This window comes from Arachis ipaensis, chromosome B09 (assembly GCF_000816755.2).
Source record: "Arachis ipaensis cultivar K30076 chromosome B09, Araip1.1, whole genome shotgun sequence".
In the NCBI taxonomy this organism is placed as follows: Eukaryota; Viridiplantae; Streptophyta; class Magnoliopsida; order Fabales; family Fabaceae; genus Arachis; species Arachis ipaensis.
Window position 1 is genome coordinate 7,959,090 of NC_029793.2, and position 5,159 is coordinate 7,964,248.

Consider the following 5,159-nt stretch of genomic DNA (forward strand, 5'->3'; position numbering starts at 1 on the left):
ATAAAAAAAGGTAAAGTATATTTTTTGTCCCTAAAGTTTGATAAAAGTTTCAAAAATACCCCTAAGTTTTATTTTGTTTCAATTTTGTCCCAGAAGTTTTTGACTTGTATCAAATATACCCTTAACAGCTAAATTTTCAAAAAATTTAAGACCAATCTAACAATAATGCATAAAAATTATAATTGATTTACTTGTGTTAAAGGTTGTTCTTATAAAATTGTTGTTGAATTGGTTTTAAATTTTTTGAAAAATTAGCCGTTAGGGATATATTTGATGCAAATCGAAAACTTTCGGGACAAAATTGAAACAAAATAAAACTTAAGGGTATTTTCGAAATTTTTATCAAACTTTAAGGACAAAAAGTATACTTTACCCAATAAATAAACACAATTTTCACTTTTATAAATAAAGATAAAAATTTATTTTTACACAACAAATAAAATCTATAAAATGATATGAAAATTATATAATTATAATTAATATTTTTATATAATTAAAATATGTTTACTTATTTTTTTTATTTGTTATAAATATTATTTATTGTTACTCATTTAAGATTTAATAGATACATAAAATTATTATACATGAACCTATGAAAATCATAAATTAGTGTGTATATATGTATAAAAAGTGCATTATATATGTAATATTTAAAAATAAATTTTTACTTGATGGTTTTCAGTGGCCAAGAGAAGGGGGTTGAATCTTAGCCCCTTTTTGCTTCTGAATACTTGCTAACCTTTGAAACCACTTTTGGAAACTTTTTGTATTTTTATCTCGTCACTAGACACGAGACTTTTTCTTTTGTCTCGTTCCCAACCACGAGACTTTTCTTTTTGTCTCGTCACTTGGCACGAGATATTTTTGTTTTAGCTCCTGTGTGGTAGAAACAGAAATGGAGTAGAGTAGAGAAAAAATCACATCCAAATATATCCTGGTTCAGCTGCTAAGTGCAGTGCAGCCTACATCTAGTCTCCATCACAAACATGATGGAATTTCACTATAATCTTCGTGATTACAGACTGTAAAGTGCTAACCCAACTTACAAGGGGATTCTCACAGAATCATGAAAAACAACACAGATGTACAAAGGAACTCTAAGGACATCTATGTCTTTTTCTTTTAATTTTGCACTCTCTGTCTTTTTCCGCTCTATGGCTTTTTCATACAAACCTTATTGTTTGCCTTTTTTCATGAGACTCAAGACATGACAAAATTAAACAGAAAATTATAAAACAGAATACATTGAAGGAGAAGAAAATCTATAAGCTTAGGTAGCTCTGAGAATCCTGTGACATGCACTCTCACTGCTTACTTCTAACTCCTTGCTCCAATCAGTGACTGTTCACTCTTTTTATAGAAGAGAGAAGCCTCCACACTTGAAGCCAAAATCCAAGCCAACTTCTTTTTCCTTCAAGAACAAAACCGGTTCGGCCAGAGAGAGAGAAGAGATAACCCATGCAATAACCAACATGCAATTACCTCTAGTCCTTCCTTGGTCATCACTCTTCATCAATCCGAGCGCTCCATCCTTGGCTTGCTCTCCAAGATGGATTTCTGGCCCTTGATGCTTCATGATGATGATGACTTCATCTGCTCCAATCTCTGCCTCTTCCATCACGTAGCCACCCTAGCTACTTCCTGTAGTGGTTGAGCAGAATCAGAGACAAGCCATCTTCTCCAAGATCTTCACCTTGCTGGCCGAATCTCCTTCAACCATTTTTGGTATGGAGAAGGCAAGATCTCATCACAAAATCTTACTATAAGTGATAAGAATCTCAGCCACTACAATTTTTTATGTTTTCTTGCCATCATTGTGATGGTCTTGTAGCGTGCTCTTTCTTCAATTTGGTAGCTAAGTTTTGCTTCCATGGTTTTCTGGGTATTGTCCGAAAAGAAGAAAGAGGTGAGAGAATAGAAAATGTAGAAAGAGAAGCAATCAAGTGTTTTTGAACAAATAAACTAAAGTGAATTAATTTACTTCCCTTTCTTTGCTATTGGTAGCGTGCAGCACTATGACAATCAATCAACTCAACTGCAAATTTCTCTCTCATATTTCCCATGCAATAAATGACAATTTAATGAAATTTGAAATCCATCACATGGTATAATGCTTGGATCCGTTGGAAGCAATTTTTGCTTTCTTCTTCACTTGATTTTGGATCAAGCATGAGGAACATTCATCAAAATTAAAATTGGGCTTAGTAGCAACAACATTTAATCTGGCCCAATAAAATTTTGATTCATCCAAACTAATTGGGTTTATGACAATGTTTGAATTCTGGCCCAATTAATCACAAATTGCTTCAGTCACATATTATAGAAAACATACACCAAAGCTGAATGTTGGTTTTGATTTGGGCTTGCAATATTTCTTTTATGTTTCGGCCTAAATAAAACCTGCATTACAAAAATTAATTCATTCAACACATATGATTTAATATTCTTGTAATTAATAACATTAATAATGTTTAGTCATCATCACAAGCATTAGTTTAGAGTTTTCCAAACTCATCATTACTTATATTTAAAAAGATAATGTTGTTTTTTTTATTATTTTTTAAGAATATATATAAAAAAATAAAAAATGTTTATTTCAAATTGTGAAAAATAAAAAAATCAACATTTTTACATATTACATATAATATTTTAAAACATATATTAATGTTAAAGGATATAGATTTTCTTTTTTCTAACAACGTCGTGGTGGTTGCAATTATTACAAAAACATGAAGCAAAAAGAGTAGAGTGACTATAGACTTTGAAGGTGTCAATTGTTGAAGGAGCCAAATACTATGGTTTTAGAGGTATATAAAATTGTGGTGTGGTGAAGCAATTTGACATAGATTATACAAAAAATGGCCTCTTTACCTTTTCTCTTTTTTGCTTTAAAATTATCCATTAATATTAAAAAATATATTAAATACTTGAGCTGATTTTAAATATACCCGTACTACAACTATCAAAAAAATTTTACACTAACTTTTGCATTTATTGTATCAGGCCCAGTAATAAAGTAGAATATTGGAGAGAAAAAGTACCAGAAGTTAGTAAATTTTGTAAATTATAGTCATTAATTAATTATTATTAATATTTATTTTATTATTATAAAATAATAATGTTTTCATAAGGAAGTACAAAAGAAGTTGGGTATTCTTAATTATCACCAAATGTGATTGGAAGACAAATAACTTAAGAAAGAGTAAAGTAAGAATAAAAAAAATTATTAGCATTCATTAGGTATGGCTATTGAATTCACGCACTAGACTACTGGCTTCTTGCACTATCTCCGGCGCTGGACTTATTAGCTTCTAAAAAACACGCATATTCCTCGCTTTTCAAGTGCTCCAACACAGCGCCGTGATGAAGAGGATCTTTTGTCTACCTTTGATTTGAGCCGCTGCCCAAGATAAGACTCGTTGCCACCAATTCATGAAGGTCTCCTCTTCTCTCTGCCATAAGTAAGGGGTTATTAAGTTTAGACTCCAGATTATTGAAGACAGAGGGCATTGGAACAAGGCATGAGAAATTGATTCATCTTTCAGCATACATCTTGGGCAAGTGGCGGGGGTGGATGCAAACCGGCTATGGATTTGTTGCAAAACCGGAAGCTTTTCATGAAGACTAATCTTCCATAAAAAAATCTTAATTTTATGAGGTAATTTCAATTTTCAAATGCTTCTATATGTTCTGAGGCATCAATGAAGTAGGACAATGAAAGAACCCATAAGCAACTTTGTATCTTGACCCAACTTCGTATATACCAGATTTTGTCCAGCACCAATTAACTTCATCCTCCTCCTCTGTTGGTTTGATGGAAAAATTTTATTGCATATATCAACTGGAAAAATTGACTCAATCAGGTTTCTGTTCCAGATTCTATCAGGATTTAGTAGCGCACTAACATAATACACTTGCAGATTCGGTGGGATTATCACTGCAGCTTGAGGGACATTAAATGGCAATGGTGGGGGGAGCCAGGGATCATGGAAGATACGGACATTAGCACTAGAGCCTATTTTTCATAACAAGCCTTTCTCAATCACCTTGCGGCCTTCAAGAACACTTCTCCAGCCCCACGACGGTATGCTTCCTATCTCTGCATGTAAGAAATCTGTATATCTGACATATTTAGCTTTGAACATTCTTGACAGTGTAGAATTAGGTATTTCATTATACGCCAACATTGCTTGCCCAATAAGACCAAATTTTGTGCCCTTATATCTTTGATCCCCAACCCTCCATCTTTCTTCGGTCTCGTCATTGTGTCCCATTTAATCCAAACCATTCTTCGTTCTACGCCTTTTTGACCCACCAAAATTGCGAGAGCATGCTATGAATCTCAGTTAACAGCGTGTTCGGGAGCTTGAAACAAGAGAGTGTGTAAATAAGAATCGCTTCTCCCACCACTCTCAATAGCGTGTGCCTGCCACCTGAGGACAATAAACTTCTTTTCCAACCCATAATCCTCTTCTGAAATTTATCCTTGATAGCTCCAAAGGTTGCTTTCTTTGATTTCTGAACTATGGAGGGCAGTCTCAAGTATTTGTCTTGGGTTCCGATATGTTCAATATTTAGTGTCTGTACAATTGTTAGTCTTGTGTTCTGAGGTGTGTTGTGACTGAAAAAGATGGCCGACTTGTTCAAATTGACTTTTTGCCCATTGAAACCCTCGTAGATCTCTAGCAATTCCAAAATGCTTTGGCTTGTATTAGGTGAGCCCTTGCAAAAAAGGATCGGCAAACAAAAGGTGATTAACTGTTTAGCATCTCCGATTAACTTGAACTCCTTGAATTAATCTGTTTTGCTCTGCCTTGTGTAGTAAGAAGGAAAGCTCTTTCACACAAAAAAGAAATAGATATGGAAATAGGGGGTCACCCTGTCGGATGCCCCTATTTGGCCTAAAGTAGCCAAAAGGTTGATCTTCCACAACAACAGAGTAAGAAACAGTCGTTACCAATTCCTTAGTCCAGTTAATCCATTTAGCATCAAACCCAACTTTTCCATGATGTACCATAAGAAGTGCCATTCAACCCTATTATAAGCCTTGCTCATAGTGGCGGATTTACGGGGGACCTAAGGTGGCCATGGTCCCCCCAATTTTTTTTAAATTAATATTATTATTATTATTATTATTATTATTATTATTATTATTATTA